Source organism: Podarcis liolepis (assembly GCF_965112155.1).
Source record: "Podarcis liolepis genome assembly, chromosome: 2".
NCBI classification, from domain to species: domain Eukaryota; kingdom Metazoa; phylum Chordata; class Lepidosauria; order Squamata; family Lacertidae; genus Podarcis; species Podarcis liolepis.
In genome coordinates this window covers 96,287,715-96,304,015 of record NC_139555.1, presented here as the reverse complement: position 1 = coordinate 96,304,015, position 16,301 = coordinate 96,287,715, and the positions used below count along the sequence as shown (strand labels likewise).

At 41.7% G+C, this 16,301-nt stretch overlaps 1 protein-coding gene across 44 annotated transcripts in view; it reads right to left on the bottom strand.

Moving 5' to 3' along the window:
- The window catches only part of FOXP1 (forkhead box P1), a 546,942-nt gene that overhangs the window by 173,222 nt on the left and 357,419 nt on the right, over window positions 1–16,301 (bottom strand). For 3 of the 44 annotated variants that reach the window (XM_083491903.1, XM_083491894.1, XM_083491909.1), the window contains exon 1: window positions 9,169–9,354. The exons of 32 other annotated variants lie outside the window; for them this stretch is intronic. The gene's annotated coding sequence lies outside the window, so the exon portion shown is untranslated. Of the gene's footprint in view, window positions 1–8,833; window positions 8,928–9,168; window positions 9,355–16,301 lie in introns of those variants that run through there. 9 more of the 44 variants (XM_083491895.1, XM_083491910.1, XM_083491898.1 and 6 more) reach the window with 4 other exon arrangements.

Below are 16,301 nucleotides of genomic sequence, written 5' to 3'. Positions count from 1 at the left end.
TGAGAAAGGCTGCCCTAGAGAAACAGATAGATTGTGAAACAGGGTTGGTTTGTTTTCTACTGTTCCCTAGGGAAAACACATAATGCAGAAGAGGGGTTGTGTTATTTCCTTCTTTGTACATTCCCTCCTGGGATTCTACTGAGGGAAGCATCAAGAGCAGACTGACTCACGTTCTCCCATCTTCCCTCTCTTCATTATGAGGTAAGATAAACATTCTGAACAAGGAAATCCTACGGTTATCTGAGCACAGGATCTTCCATGCCCTGAAAGATCAAACCCTCTTCAATGCTTTACAATGAAGGTGGATAATAAATTCTCAGCTTTTCTCTGTGGCTTATGCCCATGATATTTAGAGAGTGATTGGTCTTATTTTGTATTACCTCTTATGCATTACATATTTAAGCAGAGTGCTGAAAACTGGTCCTGCCTTTTCAGAGGTAAGGCCCTGCCCCAGTCTGCTGTAGAAACATTAGATACTAAGATGACAAGTAGGGTCCTTCCTAGTTCAAACCAAAAGTGGATTTGGTGGGTGTATTATTCTGCTTCCAGCAATGTTCAGAAAAACGTACCTGGGAAATTCATAAACATGGTTCGATATGGAGACAGCCATATCCCAATGTCTGTCCTTAGCATTTAAATATCAGAGGTATGACATCTCTTAATGTCTTTTTGAAGGTATTCTGGCTCATATATATTGATAGTCTTCTCCTCATTTTGAAATATCTAAGCATTTGCTCATCTCCACATTTTGCAACTATCCATGCCATAAAAGTTAATTGTGCAGCCTGTGAAAAATAATTGCTTCCTGCCAAAACAAAGCAGCCCTCTCAGAAACTAATAGAGAAGATGCAAATCCCCTGCAAGTCCGCACAGTGATGAAAACAGACTCCACCCTTCAGACAGGTTGACCACACCTGGCAGTGTGGCTCAGCAGGAAGCAACATCCTGAATACATGGCAACTCAGGGCCTGTTTCCTAATACCTAATGAGAAGTTAGCAAAGCACATAAACAGCAGCAAAGGCTGGATTTATGAAAGATCAGTAATGACTGGTTATATATATATATGGAAAGTCGGTGGTGACAGTGCTAGAATTGGAAATACGTTTGCAATTGTTGAAGAGGAAGCCAGGTGACATAAACAGGAGGCTGGGGAAAAGATCACAAAGAGATGCAAGAAGTGTTTCCCTACCCAGCTCACTCTCAGAAGCCTGAAGCACTCACCAACATTTCAGATGCAAAGAAGAAAGCCTGCCTGTAGGAGCCAGAAGGAAATTAATGTCTGCAGGAGGACAGCTGGAAGCTTAGATGCCTCAAGGAGTTGCCTCTTGCTTGCTGCCTCATTGGAGGATTCACCATTGCTGGACTCAAGGGTTTCCTTGTCTCCTTGGAGACGTTCAGTACATGCGTAGGTGTTAACAGTGGGAACAGTGAAGACTTCATTAATGTAAAACAAGAAAGAAATAGTCCCTGTGCAAGATGCCTACACGGAAGGAGGAGAATGAGGCAGCCACACTTCCTTCTGCATATGTTCACCGAAATGTTTAGCAAACACAGATTTCACTGCATTCTTGAATTAATTGAAGGGCATCTTTAGTTCTACAAGTCAGAAAGCATGAACCCTCAGAAAGCTAGAAAGATATGGTGACAAGGTAGGGGAATCTTATAAAGCAAGTCACAGTTGCAGCTGATGGTACTTAGCAGAGGCCCAGAATACTACACATCCATTTCTACTCTTGAGGCCCCATCTGGAGGGACCCCTTGGAAATCTAAATATGGAAGTTTTCCAACATGGGAAGAACATTCAGTTGACATACAAGCAACATTTCAGTTCTGATACCTGGAAATATAAGTGATTCAGCAGTAAGACTTCAATGGATGGAAGTCTAATAATATATAGTTGGTACCTTTACTTGTTGGAATGCTAAACTGAAGATAGATAGATATTTCTGGTTCACATTTGGGAGGTATAGAACACTCTCCTTGGTACTCATGCTCTCCTCCATATGGCAGAAAGGGAAGCTTTGAGTCTCCTAGATGAGAGTTTACTAAAGGAGAAAGACTTTTGAGCAATACAGTTATCAATGTGAAGCTGGCTCCATTTAGTACCTTAATCAACTAGGGCTGCACTCTTAACTGTACTTACCCAGGAGTAAGTGCCACTAAGAAACTTAGCGCGTCATTGATTTCCTCAAAATGTGATATTGCTTTCTATCTGTTCTGACCAACATGTTGGTCAAAACCAGTTTGGTTTTTTTAATGTCCCCAGAAGAGTTAGCCTTGCAAGAAATGCCTCATTTCTCAACTGAGAGTGACTGTGAAGTTGAGATTCTGAGGCGGAGAACCCTTAAGGCCATCTTCTTGTATTCATGGGGTTTTCTCACATGAGTATCTGTCAGGATCCCTGTGAGTATATATCTCCCAGAAGGTTACCACAAGAGATCTTTTTCTGCATTAGGAAAGGGTGTTTGTAAGCAAATGAGAAGGAAACAGCTTCAAGATATAATGCATAGCCCAAATTAGGAAAGAATCACACAAAGAAACTTGAGGTAAAGGAAAATGAAAATCCAAGAAATATTAAAGAAGTGGGGAGGGGGTCCAGTTTTGCTTCATTTCTAAAATGTGAGTTGCTGGGGTTAAACTTGCCTTTAACTTGCTTGGAAGACCTTATGGCCACTCCAGTTGTGGGCTAGTTGCGGCTACATTTTGGCAACAGAAAGGTACTTTGCACATGCTTCAAGGCCACACTCAGTTATTAATTCATAAGATCTAGCTAGGATCAAGAGTCAGTGAACATAGGTTCAAATTAAGCCCCAGGGGACCCTCCGAAAGTAGGCAGAAAGAACAATTGAAGTTGGCAGCAACTTAGTGGAACAGAGGGGGGGGGGACACATTAACCTTTCCCTCATATTGAATTTCGAGTTATAGAAAACGTTGGGGAGAAAGTCCTACTAGTAACAATCAGCACAATAAAGTCCTTACTGTCAAACCATGCAGTCTGTTCAGTGGTTCAGAGTAGCCCTCACTAGTCCTCTAATTTCATCTGAGCCTTTCCCCCTTCACTCCTAACCTGAGATCAAACCTGCTTGCCCTGCAATTCTAAAGGCTAATCAACAGTCATCACTCCTCTGGAGCCAGAGAAGAAAAGAGAGGATCACTGAAAAGAAAGCAAGATGGCTAGCATAGTAGGAGAAGTGCTTGCCTTTCTTTCTTTCTCACCTCCTCTAAGCCATTTCAAGACTATTTGGAGTGCCTTTGTGAAATTAGCTTGCTGATCTCCATTCAACGTCAATGGATACCAGCCCTTATAATACTGGCACTTGTAGTCTAATCCAGTCTGACAAATGCTGCTTGAGAGAGAAGCACAGAACTAAGCAAGCCCTATATCTTTGTTAGTATGTAGACACAGTAGTCAGTATGCTACAGGGATGCCAGTAGGATTTTCTGGGCCCAGCACACTGCAGGGGTATTGGGCACAACATTTGCAGGTGTTGTATTTATATGTATAGGTGTCATTCTTTGGGGGGGGGTATTGTTATTTAAATAGAAATATAATACTTTATACCATAGTGGGGAAGACTGTGAACAGGTCAGATAACCTCTTACGCCTGTTTGGATCTCTTTGCTTTGGCAAGCATAAAGCAGGGGTGGGAAACTGGTTTTATATATATCATGATGTCTGGCAGGCAGAATGTTAACTGATGAAGCTTTTCACATAATTGTATTTCCGCACTAGAAAATGCTTAACCTGATGGATTTCCGCCTGCCACGTGGATTTTAAAAGCCAACCATAATGCCAACCATAAACCATTGCAAGTTGTAAAAATGTTATGGTACTGAAGGTCTTTTATCAATGTGTCTTAAGATGCCAAAACCACACTTAGCTTGAACTGAGTGGTGTGTGTGTGTGTGTGTGTGTGTAAAGACATTTATAGCAACCAAGGTTCGAATCCAATGCTTGGATAAATTCAAGATTAAAGTGTTAAAAGGCAGTTTATTCTAAGAGTATTTAACAAAATTTATGTACAGCTTGGTTACAATACAACCTCAAAGTAATTTAATATAACAACTATATAATAACTATTAAAAACCAGGCTTTCTGTCAGATAAGAGCTTGCTCCCCTGCAGTACTGGTAGTATCCCTCATAATACTAGAGCTAAAGAACGCTGGAAGATTCAGGACAGATAGAAAGGAATTTCTTCACATAACTACAGAGTTAAACAACATAATTTTCTTCCACAAGATGTAGTGATGGCTACCAACTAGGATGACGCTGAAAGAGGATTGATTATGCAACTGCATTGAGCGTAAGGATGTTAGTGGTCACTAGACTCCCTGGAAAAGTCCCTGATGTTGGGAGAGATTGAGGGCACAAGGAGAAGGGGATGACAGAGGATGAGATGGTTGGACAGTGTTCTCGAAGCTACTAACATGAGTTTGGCCAAACTGCAGGAGGCAGTGGAAGACAGGAGTGCCTGGCATGCTCTGGTCCATGGGGTCACGAAGAGTCGGACACGACTAAACAACTAAACAACAAAGCCAACAATACTATATTCTGCCTCCGCCACCAGGATGTATGTTTCTGAATACCAGTTGTTGGGAAACACAAGTGTTACACTTCGGGTCCTGCTTGTGGGCTTCCCATAAGTATCTGGTTGGCCACCGTATGGATGCTGAATTAGACAGGCCTGATCCAGCAGAGCTCTTAAATCTTTATCTTAATGTTTAGCATGAAATTAATCCCAGGTTAGAAAGAACATGAACTCCTGTCTTTGCTACCACCTTATGCATTTGGGTGGACATGCTATTGCCCAGTCACACAGTAGCTATGTTATTAACTGAACACGTTATGAGCTAGCATTATACAACCCCCTTCAAGATGCATACAGTAACTTCAATAACTTTCAATGCAGCAAACAGGATGGCACGTTCATAAAGTATTGAGCACACAAAACAGCAAATTTAAGTAAGCACATGTGCCGGGATTACAGTATACTAAAATCTGTAATGTAATAAATGACCTTCCTATACACAGGATCTCAGCTTTCCTACCTTATTATAGGTATTCTCTTTACCTAATATGTATTCCCATCAATATTTCCTTCAAACACACAAAAAGAGAAGGACTGTAGCTCAATGGTAGAACACTTCCTTCCACACAGAAGGTTCTATTCCTGGTGGCTTCGGGTAGCGCTGAGAAAGGTTCCTCTCTGGAACACTTAAAGAGCTGCTGTCAGTCAGAGTAGGCAACACTGAGCTAGATGGACCAAAAGTCTGACTCAGTAGAAGGTAGTTTCCTATGTTCTCCATAATCAGTGCTCTATAATAAAAGCATGGAAGTGATGGGAATAGGGTGCAACTAGTGTGAGGGCAACTCTTTCCTATTCCATTAGCTCCATTTAGCAACTGTCATAAAGCAGTAGAAGAAGAAAGCTTCTGGAGAGAAACTGGGCTGTGGGTGGGACTAAGGGGAGAGGTGGGGAGGAAGATATGACAGAGGTTTATAAAAAGTGGACAGAGCAGTGTTTCCCCATCCAAAATTAGAGTTTGGGATCATCTGATGAAACTAATAAGCATTAGATTCAGAGTAGAAAAATACTACCACAACAGATAGTGATGGCTCCTAGATAGCTTTAGATGCTCTATGGACCTTCGGTCTGCTATGGCTGTACTCTTTATATGTTCCTGATATGTCGCCGAGAAAACAGTTCCGTGACACAATGACAGGGAAGAAGTTGGGGGACACATGGAGACTAGGCAGACTAGAGCCTACACTAAATATGTAGTGATGTGCCTTGAAACACTAGAGAAGGTTCCTCATGAAAACCAATACAAGTGCTTTCAGAATGACGAGGCTTCCCTGAAACAACCAGCTCTTTTCTCCCATCTCAGCGCAGATCCTCCAACGTTTGCTTAGAGACTTCTAGTCTACAAGTCCCACCTCAAGTCTACTTACCCAGGCATATGACAGCTGAAAAACACTCTTCCTGGCAACTTAGGGATCACTGGTTGAGAAGAACTTACTTCTTTTTTGTTTGTTTTGAAAGGTTTTAAACATGCCACCCTGGGCTCCTTCAGGAGGAAGGGCAGAATATAAATCAAATGAGAAGTCATACTGTTCCCACACAAGAAATAAGTTCCTCATGCATATTTTTATTGGTGAGATATTGACATACAGGGCATAAAGACTGCTAAGCTGATAATATACAGGTGCATATGCACCTTGAGTATAACTATGCAGCTCTTGTCACCTCATCTCAGAAACAGTATTATAGAAATAGGAGAAATTGCAAAAAAGACCACAAATGTATTAGGAATATAAAGCAGTAATCATACAAAGAAAGGTTAGGGACACACACACACACACACACACACACACACACACACACACACACGATTTTGCTAGTATTTAACCTGAATGTGATCTGGTCACTGGGGTCACAGAGTTGGACACAACTAAACAACAACAACAACAACCTGAATGTGTACATGGAGGGAGCTCACTGTCATTTCTGCATTCATGTAGGTGGCTTTTACAGCACTAAATAGTTAAAAAGAAAAGCTGGTTTACATGTATGAACTGGTCTACACTGTCTGAAATCTTAAACTGCCAGAGGCTGGTAGATGGATGGGAAGGAAAGCACCATGTGCTATTAAAACCTCTTGAAGCATTTGTGCATAGCTATAAATGGATTAATAGACTGGCTTAGAGCACCTTTTGAGCTTCCTAAATTGTCCCAAGCATGCAAGACACTGAAACAGCACAACTTTCCCTTTCCTTGTCCTGCTCCATGTTTTGTTTTGTTTTCTTGTGTGAACCCAATCCAGATCCCCGGAAGAGAGCATGACCTTTAACCTAGATAACGGAACAGAAGTACAGCAGCCAGTCACTTAATATTATAGACAAGGTGATCTAATACATCCATTTAAACTGACGGGCAATTCCAGGAGAGATTTTGAAAGCAAGTCCATCTATTAAATTTGTACCTGCCCACCCAATGTGAAATTCCTTTCATGTGGCTGTCAGTTCTTTGTAATTCAGTGAAATCAACCAAAATATACAACAGGACTTCGGGATATATATATATGTGTGTGTGTGTGTGTTTTCTTTCTTGGAAGTAATTTAGTTCACAGGGGTTTTTTTCCTCACAGAAAAAAACTACTTAACATTCTCCTGAGCTATCATTAAGGAACAGTGCACTGTACACAATAAGATTCACAAGAACAGTGTTAAAAAAGAAAGGGGCGCCTGTAATAGATTTAACATGGGCGCAAACTCCACACGCTCACTGCAAACACTTAGCAGCCAATAGGGGTGATAGAATAACTGCGCTGTCAATATTTTGCTCCAAAGTCAGCATCCATCCCTCCACAAGATTGCAAGTACTTCTCATTTAGGCAAGCACCTAGCTGATGTGTTAAAAGGAAAAGCAAACGACATTTTCCATGGAGGTGGAGAAGTAAGCATAATTATGATACATCCAATCTAAGTCCCATGCGACTGGCACTCCACTGATAGGATATACAAAGCAACAGATTAATTTTCGGCTGGGAACTGTTTGAGTTTTCAGAAAGTTGAAGGCACAGAACACACAAAACTGTTGACTCACTTTAAGCTTCCTCCTCTCTCCCCCTCCCTTTAAAATGATACACAATTTCCCCTTATTAAAAATGGGAGAAAAACAATGCTCTTATTATTTTCCATGTATCTTTTATTAAGCCACAAAGAAAACAAGAGTTTGGCCACATGTTTGTTTGCTTGAGCTACTCCCTTTCCCTTCTGATAAATAATCAAGCCGGCCATCCAGAAAAAACAAAACCAGTGAGCTGGGAAATCTGATGGTCATCCAATAGACTGAGATACCAAGAAAGGCAGCAGACCACTTTTCCCACAGTGGGTTTTGCTGGCCTGCACCTACACTGACATCTGAGTAAATAACTTTAGTCACTCTTTCCATCTTCCCTATGCAGTTAATCTTGCTGTTAAACAAATTGTCCCCGAGGCAGCTGCAAAATATTGTTGTTTTCCCCACTGCATACTTTGGAATATTGCAAAAAAAAAAGAGGAGTTTTTCCACAAGCATGCATATTCTTAAAACGTTTGTGGCACATGCAGTTGGTCAAAATATATGTTTCTGTTCTTAAAAGTCTCAACATGGAACAGACCTCATAGAGGTTTTTGTTTTTTCCCCCAAGAGCCTCTCTGAGGATGCTTATTCAGACTATGCATTCTTCATGCCCTCTTGTGCTTCGTGGATATGACAACGACTGCTTCAAATGATTGGACAAAAAGTTAGATATCTGTGTTGGTGGACTTTCCTGGACACAGTACAAATTCCAAACAAACAACGCCCCCCCCCCCCAAACCTACACAATTTATTAAGCCACGTGAACAAAAAGGAGAGGCACGGAACATGTGTTACAGCACTAGCTACAGATATTAAGCAGCATTACCTCTGGATTTTGCCAGGTGTCATAAATATTACAGACCCTGAAAATCTGAAGAAAAATCTGTGGCGTTAAAGTTAACACCTATTTTTACACACCAGTCTGCTCTCTTTTTCTTCCTTCAAATCTTCCTGTAGCACTAGAAGTCTAGACAGCAGTCATACCACAGAGATAACACCCATGCTCATCTCAGCAGCCTGATTTTTCTTTATCGTTTGATTTGTTCTAATATTAACAAACAGAAAGACAACCACAAGGGAACGGCATTTCTAAAGATGCAGACCCTCCTCAAACTCCCTCCTGCCCCTCCCTTTCCTTGCTGCCATTCCTTCTAAACTTAAGCCAGTAACAGGACAACACACAGACAAAACACTTCACAAACTTACACACGCTCTAAGCGAAAGCCGTCCCTCCTCAAACAACAGTCAGTACAGGACTTCTTCAGAAAGACATTTGAAAAACAGAGCACCCCAAAGGAGGGGGGGGCGAGTTAGCAGAAGGCAGCTCCCATTTCGTCTTGTTTTCCTGCCCAACAAGGCAGTAAACAACGTGAATCATCTTATTTTGCTCTAAAGCCTCAGCAATTAAATTTTCCTGGAGCAAAAGAATGCCTCTGCAAGCGAGATAGCAAGTTAAAAGTTCACCATAGCTACATGTTGTACACCCCCCCCCCCCGAGCATTTAAACAGAGAATATGGAGAGTTTAACAGAGCACTCTTACTGTCTGTCTCTAGTTTGCCGTCTCCTTGCTGAAGATGTATTCTGGCTGTTTCTCTGAAGCACGGGGTTGAAGAATGGTAAAAAGATGTTTGAATAAACAGGAAGTGCTGTGCAGCTGAAGCACACACTGAAGGGAAAACACACTGGAGCACTGCCCTTTGTAGGCAACAACGGGAGGCTTGCCTCCACAGTAGCAACGTCTGCTTTTATGAAATGACAAAGAAACCACAAGAATTTAAGCAATTCCTCCCCCCCCCCATCTGCAAAGCTGATAGATCAGCTGGAGCTTGCAGGTAATTTCAAAGTTGTGTTTAACACTCCAAAAAAATTATATTAATTCTACCCTATTAAAGCAGCTGGCTGACGTGCAGAAATCATATATACATATACATATACATATGTGTGTGTGTGTGTGTGTGTGTGTGTGTGTAAAACTCAACGAAACAGCAGCAAATGCATCTTAGCTAGGCAAATTCTTTATTTGTACATAGTTTTGGAAAGCTTGTTTTTCACACTCTTTGTGGTACCCACGCGCTTATGTCAATAAATGTCTGTTAAGGTTGGCCAGACTTCACAGCAATTATTCAAATTCCTTCATAACACGCCCCCCCCCCCGGCCCATTTAAAATAAATTAGACTTTTGAATCTAAGATCTCAGGAGTGTGCATTCAATATGTTCCAGCAGATGCATTCTCTTTCTTGGTTTCCTTTCAATCACTAAAACATACTACCTATTTAAGTCCAGATGACTAAGTAAACTCCCTTCCCTTCAACCACCAGCCCTCTTCCCCCACCCTCAGCCTTAATTATCAAAAGTCATGTCTTTTGATGTAAGGGGGGGGGGCAGAGATACTGTCAATGAAAGTATACTGGGTTTTGTATTTTGAAGGCAGTTGGCAAAGAGACAAACGGCGGAACAACCATATTCAGCAAGTCATTTTTCTAAAGGAAAAAAAAAAGACAGGGAGGGAAAGAACAGGAGGACCCCCCCCCCCATTTTTAAGAAAATGTATTGCTGTTGTGTCAATGTGCTACAACCACTGATATTTGTTATTTAGCACAAACTCTCGGACTGTCTGTCATTCTGGGTGCTAATGCTCAGCTAAAATAACTCATTGGGAGCTGTCAATGGGATGTTTACACAGGACGCAATCTTTTCTTCATACAAGGGGATTCCCCCCCCCCTTTTTTTACACTGGAATTCATCTTCTTTTGATCTCACATTCAAAGCAACAGCAGCTTGATAGACATGCAAGTCTGAAAGCAAATCCAGACGCTGAAGATAAACCGCCAGAGTATGACAGGCAGGAGCATCTAAAGCTTATAAAAATGAAGAGAACAGCATGTCGTCTGAGTATTACAATAGCAGAAATCAAGAGACATATTAGGTGGAACTGATCAGCCACAAAAACCGTTCAAAAGGCAGATCATAGAAACAGAAAGACTAGGCAAAGTGGTGGTGGAGGAGAGAGAGAGAGAGAGAGAATGGGAAAGATCTGCTTTTAAAGAGGCCTCACCTTCTCTCTAAGCACTACAAGCTTTCTGCTCCTGGCATGCAAAGTGGAGGAAATTGAGGGTTTCTTGTAAAAGGCCTTTACTAACTCAGCAGTTCTCACCTTTAGCTCACCAGTTAATCTTTTAATTAGGCTTCTCAATTATGTAGGCCAAACTTTTTTTATTATTATTAATTTTCTTCTTCTTTAAATGCACAGTATGTGTGTTGCTTCTCTTTCCTGCTGTAGGTGTTATGGATTAGTTTATCTGTAGAAACTTAGGCTGAGATCCGATACACAGTTAAGCACGCTTTAGTGCCCACTGATTCTAGTGGGACTTAAAACACCGTTAAATATCTCTGGATTGCACCCCTTATACGGTAGCCATAATGAGACTGTAGTACTCATTAATTGTGAAATCGCTTGGAAATGCCACCCATTTATGTTTCCAGGCCCTTAAGAGCGCCACTTCTTCAAAATTGGTTGGCAATCTGATTAGCTGCTGGGTTCTCTCTCTACATTGTTAAAAGACTCTACTTTGTTATTGGATATTACTTAAATTGGACTATCCCCGAGACAGTTAAATACCAGAGGAGAAAATGCTTATGTGGAAATGATCACTAAAACTTTCTTGAGGAAAATCCATACATTTTTAATTCCTCCCCCTTCTGTATAAGCCTCTTACTTTAATTGAAGTTGCTGAATATAATGAAAAAGTAATTCTCAAACAATTTTGTACTTAGAGATGTTTGTTAACAAACACCGAATGAGCAGGCAGTGTTAGGTTAAAGGGCAGCAGAATTCCACATTATAATTTAGCCTGTGGTTATTTCTGATTAAGAACACCCTCCGGGACAGCAAAGGAAGATCTTCTTTTGCAGCAGGCATAGCTTTTAAAATTAGCCTCTTCTGCATAATAAACCAACAGAAAAACAGTGGATTCGAAGATGCACTGAAACAATTTAAAGTGTTGCAATCAGTCACAATGTGCTTTCTGGGGTGGAAAGCTATATGAACCAAAAGACAGAGCAAAACCCACCTTTTTGAGCAGCTCGCGCCCCAATTGTAAATATTAAAAAGAAAAATGCATCCTGGGTTCTAAAACTGTTATAAGAAAGTCACCTTCTGTCATGCTTATGTAGCTATCTAATGAGCTAAAGGCTGATTATTTATCTTTAAACTGTACTAGTTTAATCTTTTAAGGTCACCACTAATCTGCTTCAACCTTTTTTAAAAATAACAGCTTTCAAGACTTGCCGCTGGAACTCACTAAACCTGGGGGCTGAATGTCATTGGAAGCGAAGCCTTTACCTGAAGCAGCTAGCTGCGCAATGTAAACACTGAGCAAAAATTCTCTGGTAAATCAAGAGGCAAACTACAAAGTCTGCATGCTGAGAATGCAGTCCATAACAAGGCTAATCTTACACCATTCCAAAGAAATAAATAATTATCATGATCACAATGCAAGGTGACTATCCTTATTTTCTCTAGCGTGTGACTGAGGTTAGATACTGTTCTTGGCAATAATCATTTTGCCTGAACCTCCAGTTGCATTTATTAAGAAGTGTACACAAAAGAGTGGTGACCAGGCTGTATTCCCAAGGAGGTTTGTTATTACTTTTATTTTTACCCTCAGCCGTCTTGTGGACTTGAATGTCACCATGGACCTTGAATGTGAAACAGCTTCAAGCTAATAGCTCTAATTGCTTGAAGATGTGCAGGCAGGTGAAACCTGATCTCCCCTGGCCACTGTAGAGACCAGGAACAACACAAGAATGTTTACATAGTGGGTTGAGTTTAATAGACAGTAGAGCTGGGTTTCAGACAGCTAGCAAAAATGCAGCTAATAGGTGACCTCTTAAATGTAGCCCCCCTCCCTCTAGTAAACAAAAGGCCATTTCCATTTATTAAAAAGGGAACATGCTAAATGCCAAGGTTATCTGCCTGTCTGGATGCAGCCCAGGTTCAGATGCACCTGATGTGAAACTTTATCTCTGCAAAACACAAAAGACGTCTAACATGTCAGGGCTCAGTGAGATTCAAAGTGATGTCACATTAATCGTGAACTGAATATTTTACAGGACTGGCCTTTCCAGATTGTCTAGAACAGGGGGTAGCCAACGTGACAGCCTCCATATGTTGTTGGATTCCAGTCCCATAAGATCCACACAGTAGTGAGGGATAATGGTAGCTGAAGTCCAGCAACATCTGGTGGGCCAAGGGTTAGCCAAACCTGGATGGATGGACAGACAGACAGACAGACAGGCATATATATATAGCACACAGCACAACTGGAAACATCTGTGGAAAACAATGAACATATGAACCCTCCTCTGTGGAGTAATAATAATAATAATAATAATAATTATTATTATTATTATTATTATTATTTTATTATTTATACCCTGCCCATCTGGCTGGATTTTCTCAGCCACTCTGGACGGCTTACAGCATGTATAAAACATAGTAAAATATCAAACATTAAAAACTTCCTGATACAGGGCAGCCTTCAGATGTATTCTAAAAGTTATGTAGTTCTTTATCTCCTTGACATCTGAAGGTAAGGCGTTGCACAGAGAAGGTGCCACTACCGAGAAGGCCCTCTGCCTGCTTCCCTGTAAGTTCACTTCTTGCAGTGAGGGAACCACCAGAAGACCCTCAGAGGAGGACTTCAGTGTCCAGGCTAAATGATCGGGGTGGAGATGCTGCTTCAGGTATACTGGGCTGAGGCAATTTAGAGCTTTAAAGTTTTGCACCAACACCTTGAATTGTGCTCAGAAACATACTGGGAGCCAGAGAAGATCCTTTAGGACCGGTGTTATGTGGTCTTGGCAACCACTCCCTGTTACCAGTCTAGCTGCCGAATTCTGGATTAGTTGTCGTTTCTGAGTCACCTTCAAAGGTAGCCCCACAAAGAGCACATTGCAATAGTCCAAGCGGGAGATAACTAGAGCATGCACCACTCTGGTGAGACAGTCCACAGGCAGATAGGATCTCAGCCTGCATACCTGATGGAGCTGGTATACAGCTGCCCTAGACACAGAATTGACCTGTGCCTCCATGGACAGCTCTGAGTCAAAAATGACTCCCAGGCTGTGCACCTGGTCCTTTAGTGGCACAGTTATCCCATTCAGGACTAGGGAGTTCCCCAACACCCACCCGCCCCCTATCCCCCCAAAACATTACTTCTGTCTTGTCAGGATTCAGCCTCAATCCTTTAGTCTCCAACCACCCGCAGACACTCACACATGACATCCACTGCCTTCACTGGTTCTGATTTGAAAGAGAGGTAGAGCTGGGTATCATCTATACACTGGTGAACACCTAGCCCAACCCTCCTGATGATCTCTCCCAATAGCTTCATACAGATGTTCAAAAGCATGGGGGGGGGGGAGTCCTGAGGCACCCCACAAGTGAGAGCCCAGGGGTCTGAACACTCATCTCTCAACACCACTTTCTGGACATGACCAAGGAAAAAGGAGCATAACCACTATAAAACAGTGCCTCCAGCTTCCAACCCCTCTAGCCGGTCCAGAGGGATACCACAGTATCAAAAGCCACTGAGAGATTCAGCAGAACTAGGAAACAGCTATCACCTTTCTCCCTAGCCCACTGGGGATCATCGACCAGCACGACCAAAGCAGTTTCAGTCCCATGATGACGCCTGAATCCCAATTGGAAGGAATTGAAATGGTCTGCATCCTCCAGGTGTGCCTGGAGTTGTTCAGCAACCGCCCGTTCAATCACCTTGGCCAGGAATGGAAGATTTGAGACAATAGCTGGCAATGGTGGCTGGGTCCAAAGTGGCCAGTTTAATAACTGCTTCTTTCAGTGGGTCTGGGAAGACTCCCTCACAGAGGGAATCATTCACCACCCAGCAGAGCCCATCGCCCAGACCTTTCCTGCTCGCTTTTATGACCCAAGATGGGTAAGGATCGAAGAGACAGGTGGTCAGTTTCATTCATCCAACCAGCCTGTCCCCATCCTCAGAAGTAATAGATTGGAATTGATCCCATGCAACTTAGACAGGACTCTAATGCTCTCCCGGCCCTGTTCCCATGGCGGAGTCTACTTCTTTCCGAATCTGGTGCTTACTCCGAAGTAACTGAGTAAAGACTGTGCAGCCTTACACTGCAATCCTAAGCATTTTTACTCAGAACTAAGTCCTACTGAGTTCAATAGGATTTACTCTCTGGTATGTTCCTGATCATTCTTACAGTTTCTATTATTATTATTATTATTATTATTATTATTATTATTATTATTACTCCTCATCTTTTTCCCTGGCAGGGACTCAAGGAAGCTTACAGCTAAAACGTTACTTCATTCCATTTATCTCTTGAAGGTGTTGTACACAATCCCTTCCCTCACACATTTTTTCTTTACAACAATCCTGTGAGGATGGCTCAAGGTGACAGATGTACATGTGTATATGACATGTATGTGTGCAGGAGATCAAACATGGGAGAAGCTTCCTGATGCAGAATCTAATGTCTCCATTTTCATCAGACAAATGTTGGAGGGTATGCGATTTTGACACACAGGTTTGCTCCCATGATGTCTAGTTTGGCCTAGAGGACAGCAGAATCTGGGCTGCAGGAAAATAAAACCACTTTCCAAGAAGCAGCAGGGCACTAAAATGTATTTGAACAGGTCATTTCACAATCTGTATGACAGAAAACAAAATGGGGGGTGGGGTGGGGTGGAGGAAGGTAGTTCAACTTCTGCCAGAGGTCAAAGCACAAAAAGGTGTTTACCAAGAGGTGTAGTCTTGAAAGTAAACACTCTAGGTCAGCAATATACAAAGACTTAATAGCTTTGATTTTTTTTTTGCAAAATCCTAAAACAAGCCTTACATGGCTTGAAACTTGCTGGGAGCTCTGCTATATGTTACAAATTTGTCGCACTTAACAAAAAGGAAAGGGAGACATTTATAGGGATTGTGGGTTCTTGCTTGAAAAACCAGAAAGGTCAGGAAGAACAGAGACACTGAAGAAAATGGAGGAAGAGGTGACTTCTAGCAAGGAAAACAAAGGTGGAATAGATCGTATAATAGGAGTTTAGCAACTCTACAAAAAATGAGGAAACGATGGCCTGAAATGTTTTTGGATAAAACAGCAATATCAGCGTAGAAAGTTAATCACCAACTAGCCAACCAAAAAACAAATGGAAATGCATAGTGAAAAAGAATCCTATGAATAAACAAAATCAAAACACGTTATTAAAATAAATGTGCAGTTTTGCAATGGACTAACTACCCAGAAAATGGTGGGAAGATCTCACCTGCAACAAGAATTCATTACGGTGTTAACAAAGTTTCACATGACGTTTTTATTGGAATATGCTAATATAAAAAAGGACATACACCTCAAACCTGTTCTTTGAAAATTGGCTGCCAAAATATTTGTTATTAAAAAGGGGGGGTAATAAAACGGAAGTATTACTAAGTCTGGTGAACAACAATAGCTCAGAAAACAAGCCATGAGGGGTAAATATTTTGCACCCTCAAACACATGAAGAAAAAAAATGAAAGAGGCCTTCTCCCAAAATAATTGCCAGTAATGGCTGGTTCCTTTTTCTTTTTCCGCCTCCCCCCACCCCCACCCTTCGCCCCGCTCCTTTTTGGCAACTGAAAGAGTTC